Source organism: Macrobrachium rosenbergii, chromosome 42 (assembly GCF_040412425.1).
Source record: "Macrobrachium rosenbergii isolate ZJJX-2024 chromosome 42, ASM4041242v1, whole genome shotgun sequence".
Lineage (NCBI taxonomy): Eukaryota > Metazoa > Arthropoda > Malacostraca > Decapoda > Palaemonidae > Macrobrachium > Macrobrachium rosenbergii.
Window position 1 is genome coordinate 56,715,821 of NC_089782.1, and position 22,578 is coordinate 56,738,398.

The 22,578-nt window shown below is 41.8% G+C and overlaps 1 protein-coding gene across 1 annotated transcript in view; it reads right to left on the minus strand.

Moving 5' to 3' along the window:
• LOC136828449 (uncharacterized) overlaps nucleotides 1-20,765 on the minus strand; it is a 259,461-nt gene extending 238,696 nt beyond the window's left edge. The window contains 1 exon segment of the mRNA XM_067086519.1: nucleotides 20,624-20,765. The gene's annotated coding sequence lies outside the window, so the exon portion shown is untranslated.
• Between the last annotated feature and the right edge of the window lie 1,813 nt (nucleotides 20,766-22,578).

The window sequence follows — 22,578 nt, forward strand, 5'->3', positions numbered from 1 at the left end:
AATCCTTAATCTCGTTAAAATAACCTCTGTTCGTCTGTCAAGCTGGAATGACGAAGACCACGGTAGTACATTATCCCTAATATTTCTATATTTCTTATTATTGGCAAGAAGGGGAGAAGTCCACCTTTCTTGCCATTTACTTAAAACATAAGATCTAATGGGACCTTTTAGATCTGTATGAGGCACTTTTCTAAAAGAGGTTTCTGATAAAATACTAGCAGCTTTACGCTTCCTGTCTGCCATCTCGTTTCCGCGAATCCCCACGTGAGAAGGGACCCAACAGAAAGAGACTGATTTACGCCGACAATATATACGAAAAAGCCACTCCTGAACTTTTTTTTCAATTAATGGATGAAAGCTATTAAATTTTTAATAGCTTCTAAGGTGCTTCTAGAGTCTGAGTATATGACAAAATTAGAGTCGTCACTATGAAAAACTAAATCTAGGCAGACACTACGGCTGTTAATTCGGCAGTAAATATTGATGCAGAGTCAGGTAATTTAGCTGTGTACGCTGTATCACCCAGGATAACAGCGCAACCAACACCACTATCTGACTTAGATCCATCTGTATAAATTTTTGTAAAATTAGTATGGGTAACATCGTGCTCTAAGAATTTTCCCTAATCTCTTCTACAGTGCAGTCCTTTTTGTTAAACAGTTTCTTACATATTGATGCTTCTGGGATAAGCCATGGAGGATTTACAGGATATTCTACTTCCAGGACTTTCTGGGATTTAAGGTGATTATTCCTAACATCCTCATTCAGTCGAATTTGGAAAGGTTTAGAAGCTCTTGTACCAGAAAAACTTTGTGAGTCTGTTTCCTTTAGTGCTTGAAAGGAGGGATTTTTGGGAGCACTTTTCATTCTAGCCATGTATCGCAACCCTAGCTCTTGCCTTCTTAGATCAAGGGGTAAATGATCTGTGTCGACATAAATGCTTTCAACAGGCGAAGTTCTAAAAGCCCTGAGCATATTCTCAACCCCATGTTGTGCACAACATCCAGTTCCTTTAGCTTGGTTTTACAGGCTGAGGAATAAATCTGACAGCCATAGTCTAACTTAGATCGACACAGAGAGTCATATAGCCTCAGAAGGGATTTCTTATCAGCCCCCAACTAAATCCAGAGACAACCTTTAAAATATTCATAGACTGTTTAACATTAAACTTTAGGGCATTTATGTGGCTAGCCCATGTTAATTTATGGTCAATAGTCATCCCCAGAAATTTAACTTCACTCTAAGGAAGGATGGACCCTTTTAAACTAAGTGTGGGAACCTCTTCCACACGCTGGCACCTGGTGAATCTTACTGCAACTGTTTTGGAAGAGGAGAATTTGAAACCATTCTCATCAGCCCACTTAGTAATAGCATTAACAGACCTTTGCAAATGTTTACATATGGACAAGGAATCATATCCTGTGCAGTATATTGCAAGGTCATCGACAAAAAGCGAGCATTTAACAGGGGGGCGAGATTTTTCAATCACACTATTTATTGCCACTGAAAAAGTGTTACACTTAAAACGCTTCCTTGGGGAACTCCTTCCTCCTGCATAAAAGGTTGGGAGAAGGAGTTTCCCACTCTTACCTTAAAAAGTCTGTCTGATAAAAAGGAATATATAAACCTGACCATTCTTCCACATATGCCCATCTTGTGCAATTGTTTCATGATGCCAATTCTCCAGGTAGTGTCATATGCTTTCTCCAAGTCAAAAAATATGCCAATGGTCTGACACTTTTGGCGAATCCTTGCTGGATTTGGTTGGTCAGCCTCAGCAAGGGATCAAGGGTGGAGCGGTTTTTCTGAAACCAAATTGAAATGGCGATAGTAATCCTTTGGTCTCCAGGTGCCAAACCAGTCTAGTATTTATCACTTTCTCCATCAGCTTACATACACAGCTGGTAAGAGCTATTGGTCTATAGCTGGTGGCTTGGGAAGCATCTTTATTAGGCTTTTTAACAGGGACAATTATGGATATTTTCCAGTCCTTGGGTAAAATTCCAGTTTCCCATATTTTGTTTATAATCTTCAGTAAATATTTTTGGCATCATCTGGGAGGTGTTTCAGCATTTCATATATGATTGTATCCTCACCTGGAGCTGTGGATTCACTTGAGGAGAGCGCCTCACGAAAGTTCTCTTAGGGAAAATTTGTAGTTGTATGGTTCAGATTTTCCCGAATCAAACTTCAGACACATTTCAGAATTCCTAATTCTTTGAAATTCTGGAGAATAATTGTTAGGGCTGGAAACTTTAGAAAAGTGTTTTCCTAGCTCATTGGCAACTTCAGTGGGCTCTGTAATTAGAGTGTCATTTATTTTAATGAGGGCAATGGTGACGCTACAAATTTTCCACTCAGTTTCCTTATTTTGCGCCACACCACTCTTAGTGGGTCTTGGAGTTTATTCCATTAATATAGTAAAGCCAACATTCTCTTTTGGCTTTCTTATAAAAAGCGCCGCTGCTTGGCTAAAGCACGTTTGTAGATTAATTTAGACTGAGGGGAGCCACTAGTTTTGTAACGTCTGTAGCATTTCCTAGTCACTTTTCTCAGAATACCACATGTCTTATTCCACCAGGGAACTGCAGGTCTACGAGGTTTGCCTTTTGTTTTTGGAATCGAGCTTTCAGCACTCTTCAAAGTAGATTCAATAAAGTAATCATAGGCATCTAGATGAGAATGAAAGGACTCAAACTCCTATCTAGATTGACACCCTTACTAAATTTATCCCAGTCTGCGTCCTCTACCTTCCACTTAGGTAAAACTTCAGATGGAGCATTCAGAGCATATTTCAAATGGATCGGGTAGTGATCACTTCCATTTAAATCTTCATTAACAGACCAATTAAAATCAAGGTGGATACTAGTTGAAGAAATACTAAGGTCCAGTGCAGAGAAATGATTATCGTGAATGTTGTGGAAAGTCATTGACCCATTATTATACAGGGTAACATCATTCCTGTCAATAAGGTCTTCGATTAATTTCCCTTTACTATCTAAACCGACTTCCCCAAAGGGGGTTGTGGGCATTAAAATCACCTAGCAGAAGTAAAGGAGCTGGAAGTTGGTCAATTAACGACTGAATATCTCCAATGTTAAAATCAAGGTCTGGTGGAAGGTATAAGGAGCAGATTGTTATCCTTTTTCCAAAATGACTGAAATAGCGACAGCTTGTAGTGTTGTATTTAATTGTATTGTGGAGTGCTGTAGACATTTATTAATAATAATTGCAGCACCTCCATGGGCACGATCACCAATTGGGGATATGATTTAAATATTGAATAATTTAGTCCAGGATTATAAACAGAGTTGCCTAACATTGTTTCCTGTAGGCATATAATCCCTGGATTGAATTCATGCATTAAAACTTTAAGGTCTTCTGTACGGGCTCTGAGACCTTTTACAGTTCCACTGAAGAATATCGAGCAAGAATGCTAAGGTGGTAAAATGTGCTACTTCCCACTCCTTGGAGGGGAAGTACTGTTCCTAGGGTGGAGTGGGAAATTCTCCTTTATAAGAGATTGTTTTCTTAATCCCTTTTCATCTGAATTGGTGTTCAGGGTCTTTGGTTGATCTTCATATTTTTTATTATGAACCTGATGTTCAGAATTATTGCTGTGGTTCTGTGCACCACTAATCCTATTTGTCTTAGGGCGGCAAGACTGAACTGAGCTCGGATGTTTTTGTTCTGAAACTACTTTTGGAACCACCTTTCTAGGAGGAGAGATGTCTTCCAAAACACTGAACCCATTTGAAGTTTTTATTATAAAATTATCATTATTTGGGGAACTATTTCTTGTGCGTTTCTTGGTAGTTGCAAAACGTAGTTTTATTATTATTTTTGTTTGTGGCTGTATGATTGATGGCTCTGAACTAGCTCTATCTAATTGGGATTGTTCCTTTACCTTATTTTGGTTTGAAGTATTTTCAGAATATTTTCCTGAATTATTGGCCGATTTTGGCACCCTTATTTTTGGAGATGAATCGACAGCTGTGAATGTGGTGGAAGATAAATTTTCTGTGCTTTTGGAAGTACAATTTTTGCTATTGGACTTCAAAGCACTTGCCGACAAAAGTTTCTCACCAGTTTGGAGATTTTCATTATTATTTATGGTTGAGAAATACCAGGTTTGTGATATCTTCCATCAGACACAGTTATTGGTGGCCTTACATTGTTGGAAGTTTTCATTAGTTTTATTACAGAAGCATACGTAGTGTTGGCACTTTTGTTTGCCCCCATTACCGTCGCTTTGCTTCACTAATGCTAATATGTTCATTATCTGCCACTGCCAACACTTCTTGTTCAAATTTATATCTGGGACAAGCCCTAGAGTTTGGTGTGTGATCACCCTTGCAAAGAAAACAGTATCGGGCTGCTTTGCAATCATCAAAAATTATCGTGCTCTGCAGAGCACACAGGACATCTTTTATTGTTATCGCAAGAGTTTTGAATGTGGCCATATTCAAAGCATTTTATGACACTGTCTAGGACTTCTTTTATATTTTTTAACCTGCATCCTCTCATGGCCAACAATGATGGTATCAGGTAGGTAATTGGAGGAGAAGGTTAAAAGGATAGCTGCATCACCACCCAGTTTTTTTACATGAGATACACAAGGAGGGCATCGATGGAGAATCTCCTCCTCTTTAAAAACATGCAGATCTTTTGAGTAAACTACTCCTTTCAGTGTATTAAAGAATCTGTGAGATGAAATAGATTCAATATTTCCACTTTCAGGAGGTTTAAAGTTAGCTAACAGAACTGCTTGAGTCTCATTTCCAGCTTTTATTAGAAGATTCTTTCCATACCGTTTCAAATTTCCAATGGGAATGGAACCAACCTTGCTCTCAATGCAGTCAGCAGCTTTATCAAATTTTCCCTCCCTCCTTGTAGATAGCAACATGCCATAAAGGAGGAGGAAGAGCTCTGGTACATGGGACTGGTCCATGTTCTTCAGCCTTTGGAACAAAAAACAAATGGGTCATCATTCAAGTTTTTCACTGAAAACACTTTCGTGCTGACAACTGAGTCATTCAGAATGTGGCCATGGAGTCTTTGTTGTGCCTCACTAGCTTCCAAGGGAGAGGAAAATTTGATAAAAGCACAAAATGACTGCTTATCTTTTTCTAGAATTAATTTAATTCTTTCCACTTTGCCGAATTGCTTCACTACACTGTATAAACATTCGTAATCTAATGATAAGTTTACATTAGTGCAATAAAGGACCCTATTATTTGAATCAAATCCACCAGATTTATTAACACCCTGGTGTCTCAGTGTTTGGTTCTGTCCAACAGCCAAGCCCGTATCCATGTTCATGCCAGAAGTCGTTGCCAGTGCCGTTAAGTCGTCGGATCCAGGGGAGGGAGAACTAAAAACCAAATCCATAAGTTTAAACCAGTCCACATGCAAAGGTCCAAAAGTGCACACCCAACACCCAAGAGCCCCGCACAGACCCCGACAGCATATCAAAAGGACAAACTGGGCAGCTCTACTGCTCAGCTTCCCCACCCCAACACACTCCCAAAGCCCACAAAGAGACCCCAAGATGCCAAGCATGCACACATCAGACCACCACACACAAACTGGTTCATCCACCCACCCAAAACTGCTTGGTCATATCAAGAAAGTATCGTAGATCAGTCAGGTATTCGCATTCTCCACCAATGGCACAAGTGAGAGTTGACTCCCAACAGTCCACCTCATACCCTACCCTTTCAGGATAGCACCAGCACGCTTGCAGTGGCCCAGGTATAAGCCAATCCGCCTGCTGGGAGTTCTGCCCCACTAATGGGGACTGACTCCCCACTCCAACTGTACTCGTGGGCTTCCGGACAAAAGCCAGAGTCCCACCTCCAAAACCAGCCCCTGGATTCCGATGGGCTGATCCCCAGAGATGGTTCCGCCCTCAAGATAGCAGTGGAAAAATCCCATCACCATCTCTTAGGTCCAAACTATCTCGGGTGGCGACTCAACCACCACAACTCCCACAATTAGCTTCGAATGCGAACCCCTTCCAAAAACGATCCCTTCTCAGACTCACCTAAGCAGTAAAATTTTATGCGAATGTGGAAATGTCCACGCCATTTAAACCAAAAAACTATGTAGGATGATTCGTCAGGACCGGGCCCAAAGGCCAGGGGTCCCTTAGCCCTCACCTCGTCAAGGCGTCCTACTCGAGGCCCCGGGAGGAGGAGCGAGATGCTGCCCTACCTCTGAAATAGCCTCTGGCCCTGCTTCCCCTGGCATTCTGAATAGCTCAAAATGTCCCTTGGCTTTCATATGAAGCATTGAAAGCCGGGGATGAGACATAAGAGGGGGCAGCGAGGGAGTGATGGGCTGGCTGAACCAGCACATACTGAGGTTGAGGCTGCGCATGGGAGGTTGAAGACTGACTGGCTGCGGGAACTGGAACAGCCTGCAAAACAGCCTGGGTTGGGAGCCGCTTAAACTTCTTAAACCTCTTCCCAGATTTGGGATGAGGTCCGGCGGACTCCGTCAGCTTCCGTTTAAAGGGAAGACCCCAACGGGAGCAGAGACTTTGATTGGCCCTAGTCGCTTCGGCTAGGACCGCATCTACCTCTTCTTGGGGGAAGAGATTAGCTCCCCAGATGGAGCTCTTCATAAGCCTATTAGGCTCGTGTCTGATAGAAGCTGCCGAAAAGATGTGCTTCCGGCAGTTCATCCGGGCCGTGATGAAATCATGAAGGTCCTGTTGGAAACCTGCTAAAAGAGATTTCGTCAGGACCTGGAATAGAGCGTCCTCGCTATAGACAACCGAAGTTGCCTCGGCCAGAGTCAGAGAATTTAAGGACCTGCTAAGTCTGTCCTTAGTCTCGGCTTCAGCCTTCAGGAGCGAATCCGGGATCTTTGGGAGTTGCTTGCTGAAAAGGGTAGAGGCGCAATCCGGGTTAAGTCTAGTTACTGTGAAGGTGGCCGGAGCTCCCTTCCAGAACTCAGAATCTCTGGGGAAGACTAGAGAGGTGGGATCTGTCTCCCGGAGATGAGGAAGGGGTTTGCCCTCCAAGCTCGTCTGACTTGTGAGTAAGGCCACCTTCGTTGTGCATGGGGTAGGAACAGCCTCCCCCAAAGAGAACATCGAGAACGTACCCTTGGCTGGGGTAAGTTTAGTGTTCTCTGCTTGCCACTCCGTCAGAGTACGCAACAGAGGACTGAGCCTGGTCCCTCGGGAAGATGACAGTCTCCTTAGGGACCTTGTCGGACCGAATCCAAGCCTCCTCCGTAAGCCTGGCGTAACCTGGGTAAGGAGGCTGCAGACCAGGAGGGAAGAACTCCAGTTCCTCCAACCTGCGGGTGCCTAGACCCTCTATGGTGAGAGTACCTTCATGCTGGGGAGCATAAAGAGTTAGACGCCAGGGGTTTCCCTTATCAAAGGGAGGAAGGCTGGAAGTGTCCGGGACAGTAAAGGATCCGGCGGCCGCTCCGCCCGCATGAACCCAGAGATCAAGTTCTCTTGGGACTTAACCTGCTGTGACAGGGACAGCACGGAAGCATTGGAAGACGACAGCTGGGATGAGAGTTCCGACAGCTTGTCATCAACCCTCTTGTCGAGCTTCTGCATCAGAAGCTCGGCGAAAGCTTCTGCATCAAAGGAAGGAGGGGGGGGAACCTCCTTACTCTGTTTTGACCGTGCTCCCTTCCCAGAGGTAGAGGCCTTGCTCGTAGATGGCACGGGACTAGGAGCCCGTGACGTCTTCGAGGGAACCCCCGAGCAGACTCTCTGGGTTTTTAAGGTCTTTTTCTTCACCGATTTTACCTTAGGGATGGTAGACCTTGCGCCGTCCATAAGGTAAGAGGATTTCACAAACCCTCTGAAAGAGGAAGCAGAAGAAGAAGGAGAGCTAAACAAGAAGTCACCTGCCTCACTTACCCCCTTACCTGCTTGGAGATCCAGGTCCACGTTCATGGGTTCCAGATTCAGGTTCATTGCCGCAACCTCCTCAGCAACCTCTCCGCAAGCGGCCACATCCTCCTGGGAGGGTTGGGTCATCTCCCGGATCCTAGCGATCAAAGGGGCGGCTACTTCATCCGGTACTGACGCTGAGACCCAGGCGCCGGGGAAGAGAACACTACAAATCTCCTTGGAGAGAACATAAGGTTTCCCCGACCCGACGTTCCTCCCAAAGCCGCTGACCCAGGTCTTGAGGGTCAGGAGCGAAGATTCGCAGGAGCTGCGGTCAATCTGAAAGAAGGAGAATGTCAACTAACGAAATCTCCTACTATAAAGATATCTTCCAATTATCCACAAGAGACGTAACTCAAAAGGGAACTATGAACCGGAACTGAAATATCCATAGCTTACCGATTCATCCAGAACTCGCTCATAAAGAGCGTAGCACACCTCACAACCATTGGGGTGCCAGACGATAAGATCCTCCACGTGGACAGCGCATCCGGAGTGGGACCTACAAACTTCGTGCCCACTCGCCTGTTGGAGGACCGCCGTACACCCCTGCTCCTGACAACGCACCACCTGTAAGTGGACGGGTACATGAGTATGCTAATAAGGCACGCCGGAGTAGGGTGCCAGAGTAGCGTCTTAGGATAATAAAGATTGACTGGGCATGTAAAAAGTCCGGTCAGACCCCGCCGGAAAATTCCGGTACAAGGATGAGGTATAACTAGCTTATACATGCCAAATAAAAAGTGGGGACCGCCGGAGCTAATCCGGAGATACAAGAGGTCCCACTGATAACATGCGTCAACTAACTAACAAGGAAATACCGTGAATGGTTAACTTAAACTTAAACAATCAAAGAATTTCCGCTTGGCGCCGGGGGAGTCACGTTACACAGATATAGTGATGGCGGGGGAGGTGTGGTGAGCACCGACCGACCAAACACCATACCCACCGGAGTGGTAACAAGAAAGGAGGGTAACGAGAAAACCCGACCACCTAGCGGAAAACACAAAGTAACTAGTCAAAGTTAAGATAGATACCCAGGTAAAAGAACAGTGTTCTAAATGAATAGAACAGAGGATAAACAAAGCGGATAAACACTAGCAGATGTGCGAATATGTAAACAGAAGACAGTCAGGTGGAAAACTCTAACTGGCTACCGTAAAAATTCCCCGCGAGGTGACAGTCCAAGAGAACGACACCCTGGCTGGGGGAATTCGATTCACACTGACGCTAGGGAAGGGAGGGGGACAGGCCAATGGAGGGGGACCACTAGAGGCGGCCAGGGAGTGGGAGAGCACCGCCCGGACGCCAGAAGGCCCACCCCTTTCTCCCTCCCGAGGAGCCGAACATGCACGAACGACTATCACGGAAGGAGAGAGGACAGGGAACCCTCTAAAGGCCAAGAACGCAAAGAATGGTAAACAAAGCATGGTGGCCAGGAGTGGGGAGGCACCCCTAGACACCAGACAAGTTCTCAACAGGGTGCCGATCAGTCAAGATTGGTAACCCTGGGCAGAGAGAACAAGGGAGAACCAATCGATGCGGGGAAAGGGGTAAGGAATGTAGGCTATTAAGGGAATGGTAAGGGCTAAGAGCTCTCAAGCCTTGGTAAGTTAATGAAGTATGCGAAAACAAACCAAGGGGGGAAAGAGCAGGGAGGAGAGGGAGAAGGTGGTAGGAGAGGGGAGAGGGGGAATACACATGAAGCTGGAGTGCTGTCCCGAAATCTGCGGCTCGGACAAGGGTAGGCTACGAGTAAAGATACCCTTGCTATTCCAGCTTAACCTTACTAGGACTCAGGAGTCCAAACGGAAAGGCCGAAATAGGGAGAGGGAGGAAAACGCAGGCCTAACACCTCCATCCAAACCAACAAAACATCAGGGAAGCGCATAACATGAGACCCTCCTACACACCTAACCTCCCCTTCCAAAGGAAGAGAGCAGAACCGCTAATAGCCTAACTTCCTAAGCTAACCTAACGTAGCCGACCAGTGACCAGGGAGGGTAGCCCAGGAGGGAACACGGTATCTAACTGACTAGGCTATAAAAAGTTAACCTCACAAAATACGTATAATAAATAATTAATTCAAATAATAAATGACACATGTAGAAGGGTGAACCAAACCCAACGTGATATAAAGCGCGGTAGGTAAAATGGCCGACCTTCACGAAAAATTAAACAACCAACATAATCTGTAAATATCCATATCATCCGTGCGCTAAACATAAAATGAAACTAAAAGGCATAACCGTACCATCTCAGATAATATACCCAAGAGCTAAAGGAGGTGAGGGTCCCAAAATTAATTCAAATAAGACTGAATAAAGATCATATAGGCCCGAGGGGGAAACTCGTAGCCTAAGCGACAAAGGACCCGCGCTTCCCCAGGGAAAGGGTAACAAAACTAAAATAATTAAACCAAATATGAAATTATGTAGGATATACATAAAAACATAAAATATAAATAAACGGAAGGGGAACGAAGCCCCACCAGAAAACCCCGCACCGAGACTGAAGGTCACATGAGGCCGGGAGAAAGGCGGCCGAGGCGGGCGTTATATTGTCCCCCAAATTATATAATTAGGAGGAAATACGGAGCCCCAACCGCCTAAAATAAAAGGAAGAGATGGTACTCAACTTAGAAGATGATAATTCCTGGGAAGATGCCATCATGCAGGAAAATAAAGCCCAAAAAAGCGCACTGAAAGAAACACAACTGAAGAAGATGCGTGCTAAAAATGGAATGCAGATGTTGATAGTCCGCGAGCGGTGCGGGCGTTGTATCGGCACCTCGTTTTGGGGGACTTTTGACATTGGGAATGTCTACAGGGCGGGGACCTGTGATAGTGACAAACTCACCCTTTCATATACACGACTCCATTTTATGGAGCTCGCACTGGGGGTAGTAACCCCAGCTTTGCATTTAGCTTTTCTCTGGTATATTTAGCAATGAATTTACCTAGAAATATGTGCTGAATGGATATTTCACCAGGTGACACAGGTCGTATAACCCAGAAAGGGACTTATTTGACTTCTTCAGATGTTTTGCCGAGAAAGAGGTTGAAGATGTACTCATTGGGAATGTAATGGACTTTGACTTCTTTTGACCTATTCCGAGTTACAGTGTAAAGACACTGATTGGTTAAAACATGATAGACTGTAATATGATTGCTCTTTTGGGAACTTTAATATTCGATTTTATTTCATCTCTATTTCTTGCAATCTAGTTATGTTAGATTCTGTCAAATAAATTATTTTGGGTAAAGCTTGTTTTGCTGTAGACCTGAGAGAGAGAGAGAGAGAGAGAATGCAGGGTGATTAAGTACAGATACACACTACCAGTAGCCTTTTGATGCAGTTACTATCAATGCTACCAATGGGCAACATATACTTACCAAGTAATTACATACTGGTAGCTATTGGTTCCTAACCTATGGCAGCTTAAAAATTCAAAATTTATGTGGCGGTATCACTTGCGCTTAGATGACAAGGTCCCGCCCACCATTCGGGACTCAAAGGAACAACTTAGCAGAGAGCTCAATTCATTTCATGCTCTAACGTCCATGCAGGGGGAGGATGGTGGGCTCTGATCATGTAATTACTTGCTAAGTATATCTAAAACTTTATTTCATCATAAAAATGTCATTTTTATATGAGTAACTTACCAAGTAATTACATAGCTGATTCCAGTGTTAGGAGGTGGGAAAGAGCATGGACATATTCTACTCCACAGCATTAAGTAAGTAATGAATTTAAAATAGAAAGGTTGCTAACATTAAATAAATGTTTGTTGTTTCCTTACCTGTTGAGAGAGCTGCTGCAGGTAGTTACTGCCTCTGGTCGGCGCTTCTCTCAATTTGCAGTGGAGGAAGTACACTGTATGCTGACAAAGTTTTAAAAGGATTCCCTTGCCCTGGGTGAAGACCAGAATACAAAATAACAACACTATCACCTACACCACAGAATTAAAACCATAACCCAAACCATTAAAAACAACACTGGTGGGTGCTCCAGGTACAAAGTAACCCCAGGCTCCCCGACTCAAAACCTTAAGTCAGGGCAAGAGGATAGCAAAGGAACAGAGAGTTCCCTATGGTTCCTCTCCCAACACCATGCCAGCCAATTTTCAAACACGGTCTCCATTTCCTTGAGGTAGTGTGAGGCGACGATGGACTTGCACCTCCAGAACGTCAACTGCAAGATTGTAGAGAGAGACAACTTATGTCTAAATGCCAAGGAAGTTGCAACTGCACTAATTTCATGATCCTTAACCTTAACTCACGAAAAGGCTTCTTCCTGGATCTGACAGTGGGCTTCTGAAATCAACTCTCTCAGAAAAAAGGATATGGCATTTTTGGAGAATGGACGAACCGGGTTTCTTACAGAGCACCAGAGGTTGCTCGAAGGTCCTCTAATCTTTTCCGTCCTGTGAAGGTAGTACTTGAGACACCTCACTGGATAGAGAAGTCTTTCTTCTTCCTCAGCCCCTAAGACACCCATAAGATTCTTGACGACGAAAGATCTAGGCCAGGGCTTGAAAGGGTCCTCATTTGTAGTGAGGAAATCAAGAGAGAGGGAGCAGACCGCATCCCCTTGTGCAAATCCTACTCTCTTGTCTATCGCCTGTAACTCGCTAATACGTTTGGCAGTAGCAAGAGCCACTAAAAAGAGTCTTCTTGATGAGATTCCTGAGAGAAACAGAATGGAGAGGTTTGAACTGCAGACCTGAAAGCCATTTCAGTACAACATCTAAGTTCCAAGACACGCTGGAAGAACTTCCTTTCTTAGACGTATCGAAGGATTTGATCAAGTCACCGATAATTTGACTAGAAGACAGATCCATTCCTCTGTGTTTAAAAACTAAGCTGAGCATTGACCTATACCCTTTGATGGTAGAGGTCAATAACTTCCTGACAAACTTCAAGAATATTAAAAAATCAGCTATTTGACTTATAGATGTCTCAGAAGAAGAGACGTTATAGCAGCTGCACCACCTTCTGAAGACTGCCCATTTTGATTGGTAGAGCTTTTGTATCTGCAGCCTGTCTCGAAAAGACTTTTGCTCTGATGAGGCACCTGACAGTCTCAGGGCCAGAGCAGACAACCCTTGGTGGAATCTGAAAAAATGGGGTTGCCTGAGCAGCGACCATTTTTGTGGAAAGAGTCTTGGGTAATCCACCAAGAGCCAAATCAGATCTGGGAACCATTCCTTGTTCGGCCAAAGATTACCTCCCTGATCATCCCGAAGGGAAGGAAGGCGTACACATCTAAGCCTGTCCAGTCCAAAAGCATGGTGTCTGTTGCCGATGCTCGAGGATCCGGGACCGGAGAGCAAAAGAGTGGAAGGTGGTGATTTCTCGACGTTACGAAAAGATCCACTGTGGGCTTGCCCCATAGTTTCCACAGATTGCTGCAGACTAGCCTAACGGGTCTAAGGTCCATTCGGTTGGAAGGACCTGTTTGAGGTGGCTTAATTCGTCTGCAGTAACGTTCATTCTCCCTTGAATGAACCAGGTGACAAAACCAGGTGACAAGTGTTTTGATTCTCCTCGGCCCACAGAAGGAGATCCCTCGTCTCGTACAGAGAGAAGGAATGAGTGTCCCCCTGTTTATGAATGTAAGAAAGTGCAGTGGTGTTGTCCGCATGCACTACTATCTTCTTGCCGTAGAATAGATCCGAGAATGACTGAAGGCCCAGGTGAACCGCTCTCAGTTCCTTCACATTGGTGTGAGACTTCCGTTGTACCGTCATCCAGGCTCCGGAGACTTCCCGGCCGTCCAGGAGCGTGTCCCAGGCTAGGTCGGAGGGGTCTGAATAAAATTGAAGGTCGGGGCTCACTGGAAGAAGAGACTTCCCTTCCTGAAGTCTTTCTTCACAAGACCACCACTGGAGATGCGCTTTGATTTTCAACGTAATCAGGAAGACGAAAGAGTCTCGTTGGGTCTTTCTGCACCAGTTTGCTTTCAAGAAAAACTGAAGGGGTCTCATGTGCAGTCTGCCTAACTTTACAAAATGCTCTACTGGTGCGAGGGTACCTAGAAGACTGATCCAATGTACTGCCAAGCAGGAAGGAAGAGCAAGGAACTGACTGACAATCTGAAGGCAGTTGTCAACTCTTTTGGGTGACAGAAAAGCCCGAAAAGTCCTAGAGGTCAGCATCATTCCTAAATAGGGATTCTTCTGAGTCGGTGTCATAAGAGATTTCTTCTCGTTTATGAGAATGCCTAACTCCTGTGTCAGGCGAAGCGTTCTTCTCAAGTCCTCAGCGCACTTTTCCTCAGATGAAGAGTGGAGAAGCCAGTCACCCAGGTATAAGTTGATGTTGATTTCCAGAAGGTGAAGCCAATTCCCTAGAGGAGCAAGGATTTGTGTGAAAACTTGCGGGGCTGTTGACAAACTGAAGCACAGGGCCCAGAACTGTAGTACTCTGCCCTGAAAAACGAAGTATAGAAATTTCCGTGAGTCTGGATGAATAGGAAGGTGAAAATACACATCCTGCATATCCAAGGTGACCATCCAGTCCCCCTGTTGCACTGAAGACATGACTGAACAAACAGTCTCCATATGAAACTTCATCTTCAATGCAAACACATTAGAGGTGCTGACATCCAGAACAGGCTATTCGAAGACATATCAGAATTACTTGTGTGTGTGTGTCTCTCTCTCTGATATGATAAATTCCATTTTCGAACACTGAAATTTGTTTTAATTTATTATTTTCAGGTTCTTCATTCCATATGTTTTGCCATTTACTTACAATGATTGTTTTTGTATATCTTAAATAGTCACTAATAGGGATGTTTACATTAGCTCTTGTCATGTGGACCACTTCTTTAGCTGCTTTATCAGCCTCTTCATTTCCTTTAATCCCTACATGGGCAGGGATCCAGCATATTTTAATATTTTTTCCATTATTATAAAATTTAAGGAGTGAAAACTTAATTTGCTGTACAATATTATTTTTTGGATTGTAACTCTGAATGGCTTCTACAGTCGCTATAAATCACAAAATTATTAAATGTGGCTTCTTTATTTGTTTTTATGGCTGATGCTATTGCACTAACTCAGCTGTAAATGCTGAGGCATTATCAGGTAGAGAGAACTGATACGTTTTGTCTTGGGATACTGCAGCATATCCCACTACGTAATGTGTATATTGCGTAATGTGGACCTTTTCGAATTATATGTTCTACTGTATGTTGTCTATGGTGTTCTGGGATGTATGAGTAAGTTTTTGATAAATATTTTAAGCGTGTGTACACCTTCACCTTATTCATATTCCAAGGAGGAGGTAATATTACTATTGAAGGTAGCTGTATATTTAAATTCAGTGACTCGATCAATCTTCTAGATCTAATTTGGAAAGGTGGTAAATGATTGTTAATAAATACATCTCTTAATTCAAATAATTTTTTGGCTGGAGGATCACTTGTCTGAATTGTCAAGGCACTCTTCATTGTTAACAACTCTCTATGGAGAGAGAGAGAGAGAGAGAGAGAGAGAGAGAGAGAGAGAGAGAGAGAGAGAGAGAGAGAGAGAGAGAGAGAGAGCTCCTGAACATATTCTGATGGCTTCATTATGGACTGGGTTTAACATTTTCAGCTCTGATGCTGAGCCATAATCAATGATAGTCAGTACTGTTGCTTTATAAAGTAGAGTTGGGGTATGTCTATTGGCTCCTCAAGTAGTGTTCGATAGTTTTTTTAATTAGATTTAATGCTCTTTTACATTTTGATTTCGTGTATGTTATGTTGGCTTTCCAGTTCAAGTGAGTATCAAATACTAATCCCAAAAATTTTGCTGTTTGGTCAATTGGTATGGAATGATTTCTGATTTTTAAATCTATTGCTTCACCTTTTTTCCACTTTTTATTTCTAAAAACCATTTCTTAAAATGTTTGTTAACAATCTTTTGTTATGTCTTTGTTATTACTGCATATTTCAATGAAATAATCATTACATCCACGTTTTCATGTACATTTCTTATTTCATTTGCTCTTCTTGTGCCAATTATTGTTGATGGAGTAATCTCTTCTCCCTTGACACAATCACTCTTATCTATGGTATGGTTCCCTTCATTTCTTCAGTGTGATAAAATATTATCCATATTAATTACACCTCTTTCTTGATTCTTTGACATTTTTGTTTTTTTTCTGTAAAGTATTAATTTCTTCTTGAGATTTATTTTTGTGTGCTCCATTATTACTATCTATATGCATTTTTCTTTCATTTTTGGTTCTTGTTATTGAAAAATATGAATGCTTCTTAGATGTATTTTAAATTCCTCTCACTTTTAATTCTAATTTAGCTTCTTTTATAGGCATACTAGTTCTTTCTTGTAATATTTTTAACTCTGTATTGTATAAATGGTACATACATTCTTTGGACCTTGCACGATGGTCTTGCCCACAGTTTATACACTTTGATTCACTGCACTTCCATTGTGTGGCATGTTCTTCAGATCTGCAATAAGCACACACAGGTTCATTTCTACAATATTCCTTTGCATGCCCATAACAACAACAATTTTGAAACTGTAGTGGCTTCAAGACGTATGGTCTTATTTCTCTGTTTTGGCCCACTATTTTAATTTTTTGAGGTAGATCTTGACCTGAATTTTATTTTGGTGATTTTAAAATCTGCTTATATCTTTGCTTACTCGGCATATTATATACCTCACAATCTTGGACTTTGGGATATCTTTTTTTTTGAGAGAGTCCAGGAGATTACTCTTTTCGATTGGTTCTTCACTGTTGTCAGGCAGCATAATGGTACCCTGAATGTTATTCATAGTGTCATGTTTTGTAATTTTTAATAGGTAGTTTTCTAACTTTAGGGCTGAAATTTTCCATTCTGTTTCTAAGGTTAGAAACCTTGACCAACTTCCACTCCCAAAGAGGTAGTCAAAGTGAGAAAAGGTTGGGTCAAGATGATATTTACGTTTTTTAGGTTTGCTCTTTGCTGGAGCATAGGGTTCCAGTGTAAATACGCTGAGATTTTTTTTACATTTTTCTAAACAGTTGTCAGAGGAGGTTGCTGCAGTTGTCAACTGTGCCGAGTCAGTATCATCAAAGGGCCCAGGGGTACTCGAATCTTTATTTTTATTTATCATAAAGATTTGAGAGGGAGAAAAAAATAACCTGAAAATCTTAAAAAGATATCATTTTTTCATGGTTTATTCTTCCATCAATGGCACGAGTGAGAGCCAACTCGCAAATGTCTGCGTCCTTACCCTACCCCATAGGGGATGGCACAACATGATTAGAGTTGACCAAGTGTAAGCCAAACCCACTTGCTAGGACTGAGAGTATTACAAGAATACAATCATCCCCACCCTAATCACATTATGGGCAAAGTGGATAGAATGCCCAGAGTCCTATCCCCAGAACCAAACCCCCTCTGGAATCTGTGGTCCAGCCCTAAAGAATAGTTCCACCTTTGAGCTATCAATCTGATAACTCAGGTCTGAACATTATCGGGCAGTTAATGGTCCTAACACAGTTCTCACTATTTAGCTTCGGATATAAACCCGATCCCAGCTATGATATCTTTTCCCATTTATCAGGCCCAATAAATTTTATAAAAACTGGAAAATTCCACAAAATTAATCCAAAGAAATATACAATACATGAGACTCTTGCACTTGAACCCGGGAACAAATTCCTGGGGTTCAAGAGCCCCCTCACCACATCAAGGTGGTACCACTTCAAGGGGCAGACAGTGCAGTATTATTATTATTATTAAAATAGTTTAACCAGACCACTGAGCTGACTAATCAGCTCTCATAGGGCTGGCTCGAAGGATTAAGACAGTACAGTAATACCTGGTCAATAATGTTGGACAGTACAGTAATACCTGGATAAAAGGGACAGTCACCACAGTAATACCTGGATAAAAGGGGCAGACAGCACTGTAATAACTGGATAAAAGGGAGCCACCACAGTAATACCTGGAAAAAAGGGGCAGACAGTGCAGTAATACCTGGTTAAAGGTGACTGGCAGTACAGTAGTATCTGGTTAAAGGTGTCAGACAGTACAGTAATACCTAGATAAAAGGGACAGTCACCAAAGTAATACCTGGGAAAAAGGACAGTCACCATAGTAGTACCTGGGTAAAGTGGACAGACAGCACAGTAATATCTGGATAAAGGGGACAGTCACCACAGTAATACCTGGATAAAAGGGACACACAATACAGTAATACCTGGTTAAAGAGGGCAGACAGTACAGTAATACCAGGGTTAAAGGGGAAAGACAGCATAGTAATAACTCGATAAAAGGGACAGTCACCACAGCAATACCTGGATAAAAGGGACAGACAGTACAGTAATACCTGGTTAAAGGTGTCAGACATCACAGCGATATCTGGATAAAAGGGACAGTCACCACAGTATTACCTGGATAAAAGGTACAGTCACCACAGTAATCCCTGGTTAAAGGTGACAGACAGTACAGTAATACTTGGTTAAAGGTGTCAAGACAGCACAATAATACCTGATAAAAGAGACAGTCACCACATTAATACCTAGATAAAAGGGAGAGTCACCACAGTAATGCCTCTCAGTTCACCCATGACTGTTCGAAGGGGGAATGTTTGCAAGAAAAAAGTATAAATGTCAATTGGACTGTCAACACAAACCCCTCCCCCCCCCAATCCCCTTTCCCTTTTCACTCTACCTACATGTAGACTGTCATTCATTGTTTTCCCGGGCAGTCCTGGGTTGGTCAGCTAGTAATAATAATAAACTTAGATTTACTGACTTGACTATTACTTAAATATTGTTAAATCTTACCTAACGTTAAATCTCCAAAGATTTGGCTACAGCACTACACACTTGACGACTCCTAGCCTAACTGCTAGAGACTACAACTGTATTGTGAGAAACCCACATATTTTAAAATGCCACATTATATTGCCTAAGTGGCACAGGACAATATTGTCCAGGTTTATCTTACGTTTGCTGTCCATGGAGAGAGAGAGAGAGAGAGAGAGAGAGAGAGAGAGAGAGAGAGAGAGAGAGAGAGACTTGTAATTATCTTCGTTATGTACAACGATATACAGAAGAAACTGATTTAAAATCAATTAAAAATAAAAGCAGCCCTGAGTTATATATATAAACTATTTTAAACTTGGATTCCCAGCAACGATAATAAATAAGGTATCAAGAGATCTACTTTTGATATTTACCATACTTGGTAAGGCACTAATCTTTTGGGAACTCGTTGTTAAATATTCTTAACAATAAATGCTTTTCAATTATGTTAGATAAGAAAAACAAAAAAATAATAACAGCTTTTCATCTAAGACAACAAGTCACCAACACAGACATAGGCTAAATTTAGTCTCTCCAATTGCAATGTGTTGGAGACGATGTATTTTTCTCAAGCATCGTAGCAAACGGCTACGTGATGATAAACATGAATCCGTTTCGTCTGTTCAATTTGACGCGTGTGATTGTCAGCCAGAGAGAGAAATGAGAAGGAAGCACAGAGATTGGCCGATTTTACAAATTGCCACATTTTTAAGCTGATATTTTCGAGAGACAATTTGAGCTACCGATGTCAATATAAAACTGGCATTTTCAATTTTCGGCAACAGCCCTCCAAAGAAACACAATTTCAAACGAAGTAAATGACGTCCAATAAACTAGAAAATCAAATGAAATGTTCAAGTCTCATGGGATACAACCAAACTGATCACCAGATTCAGTAACTAAATTTAACATGGTATGTCTTAATGTCATTTTAAGACCGAAGATACTTTTTTTTCCTTGCTTCGACATTAAACGGCCTAACATTCAATACTGATATTTTGCCTTCATACAACAAGTATCCATTCGGTTAGGGTTACGGAGTGTGGCCGGATGAAAGTCATGTTCTCTACTTCCACCGTAACCAAAGTTAAGCACCAGTCCCCACCCCTAGCAATGGTTATCACAAACGAAATCCTACCCAAGCAATACCCGTCACCTCATCTCCTCTAAGTATTGTCTTGCTCCTTATGCAAGGGTTATTAATTTCCTACACACTTTTAAATGATTAACACAACTTATTTAGTGTCGGTCCTTAAGAATGCAAGATCCCCCGCAACTTTGTTTAGGATCCAAATCTGAGTACATAAATCAGAAGGTGGGTGCTGCAAAAATATATCTATATATGTACTAAACATATAAGAATGTCTGCATATGACAAGTGCAGTATTACGACATGTAGCCCGCTAATGTTCATTAATAAATATGCACGTAAACTAGCCGAAACCAAGGGGGTTTTAAAAATGATGGTAAGCTGTGCGGTAGTGTGATCAAATAACATTTCAACAGCGCGGAGAAACACTCAAGATGCAAGTTTCTAATTATACTAACATTATACAACAAAGGAAAAAGTCATAAAGCCTAAACGAGGTAAAAGAAAAAAAAAGGCTCGGAAACGGCCAAGACTTCAGGAAACACGCCTAAAATGCAAGAGTGATTTGGACACTAACAAAATGTCACGTACTCATCAAACGCAGACCTATGTTGATATGAGGTCTAACATGGGGAAATTCATAGCCGAGTTAGGTTCACGAGTTTTCTGGGCCAAAGCCATGTAAACAAACATATTCAGTCGCGGATTTCAGTCATTCGTCCCTCCAGACGATAAGAACTCTACAAGAATAGATTCCGAAAGAAAAACAAGAGGATGATTTATCACATTTACCTTAAAACATAATAGATGGCTGCTAACCCCAACAAGATAATGGCGTTAAACTGAGAAGAAGCGAACTACTTTTTGTCACCTGCTTGCTCCAGACTGCAGTCTAAACTGAGAAAAGAACTTGAAATTCTCTCGCTTGCTTGCTGCAGTCTCCGCCCCCTGTGTTGCCACTTCGTGGAGTTGCCAACGCGTGATTTTCAAAATGCATGTTCGGGTTTGTGTATATATTATATATATATATATATATATATATATATATATATATATATATATATATATATATATATATATATATATATATATATATATATATATATGTGTGTGTGTGTGTGTATGTATGTATATATGCATATATACATACATATTATATCAAATACCTTAGTGGAATGAATTATTTACGTGCTGCTTACACTACAATGTCGGGTAAATGTAAAGAAGTCGGCGGCAAGAAGATTTCTTCACTAGGTATAATTTCTCGATTGAAGAATATATGGCGCATTTGATACAGTACAGGTGAGGAAATTTTATCGAGATAATGAGAAATATTGTGGCTTTTGTTCATGTTTTTTTACGTTCGTCCTCGAGATGCTGGCACTAAACATTGCGAAAGCTCCGCTTGTCTCCGTGTTTAACACCAGTTTAGGGGTGAAAGGAAAAACATAAACAGTAGACGGTAAATTTCTCATTATCTCTGCGAATTTCTCAAATGGTCTTACCTGTACTGTATTATATACATCCTTTCCTATGTACTTCAGTCAAGAAACCATTCTGAGACGAAATCTTCGTGCGGCTGTCTCCTTTACAATTAGTACAGAGTAGTCATGCTGGAAAGGGTATTCCTGTTATACTAATATAATTAAGGCCATTCGATGAATTCGTGCCTATTTTGCAATGCCAATATCAACAGGGTCAGTCTTACAACGTTCTCCGTTCTGAATCAGCAGTGTGTGATTTTGTCAAAGTATTTGGAAGGATTAAGAGGCCCCGATGTAGGCCTACACCTCTGGACTTCCCTAAGACAAATAGCCTAATATCTGCAAAGTGGTCAGTAAGACGAGCAATCCACTCCACTGTTTAGCTGAATAAATTCGCCGTTTTAAAGTATAATTTTCCAAATTTGAATGGTCTACGTGGGATTAGGTAGGATTATTTCGACAAATACAGAATAATATCCTAACCAAGAGGGATACAAAGTGTATGCAATTTTCTTTATAAATATAGGGCCATTATGTTTTCTAAGCAGTAAAATTAAAATATTCTAAATATTCTGCATACAAGCTGCATATATATTTTTTCATGAATGTATACATATAGCCTATGTGTTTGTGTGTGGTAGGGTCAAGTCTAGAAAAACAATACCAGGTCATTCTTTTCCATACTATACCATCAGAGGCCTAACTTGAAAATTTAAGAACTTAAACTATATATATATATATATATATATATATATATATATATATATATATATATATATATATATATATATATAATGTGTATGTGTTTTTCCTGTGCATTAGCATAAACATCCCTTTTTTTTTAAACTGAACCATCGTACTGTACTGGGTCTGCATGTAACCTCATCCGATTGTTTGTATTTTGTATACAGTCTTGTACTGCTCAATCAGTGGATAAGGCATGCAATTCATGTGACACATAAAGAGGAGTGAAACGTAACAATGTAATTTGGGTCCAGGTAGGAAGTGAGCTTTTTCCCCTTCACAGCACAAGTTACAAAGCTTTCCTTCCGTCTACGACAAGGAAATAATTTCATTGTTAGATTGTAAGGACTGGAAATTGAGTGACATACTGGCTGGGTGTTAGCTGGTTTATTAGTAGTTCCTTACTGAGATCAATGTACATGTTGTTGTTTTAGATTTAGCTGGCCTTGTGCCAGCACGGGCTCTTGCTTCTTGAGCAGCCCGTAACTATATGTTGATGATGAGTCTGTGAGATGGGTA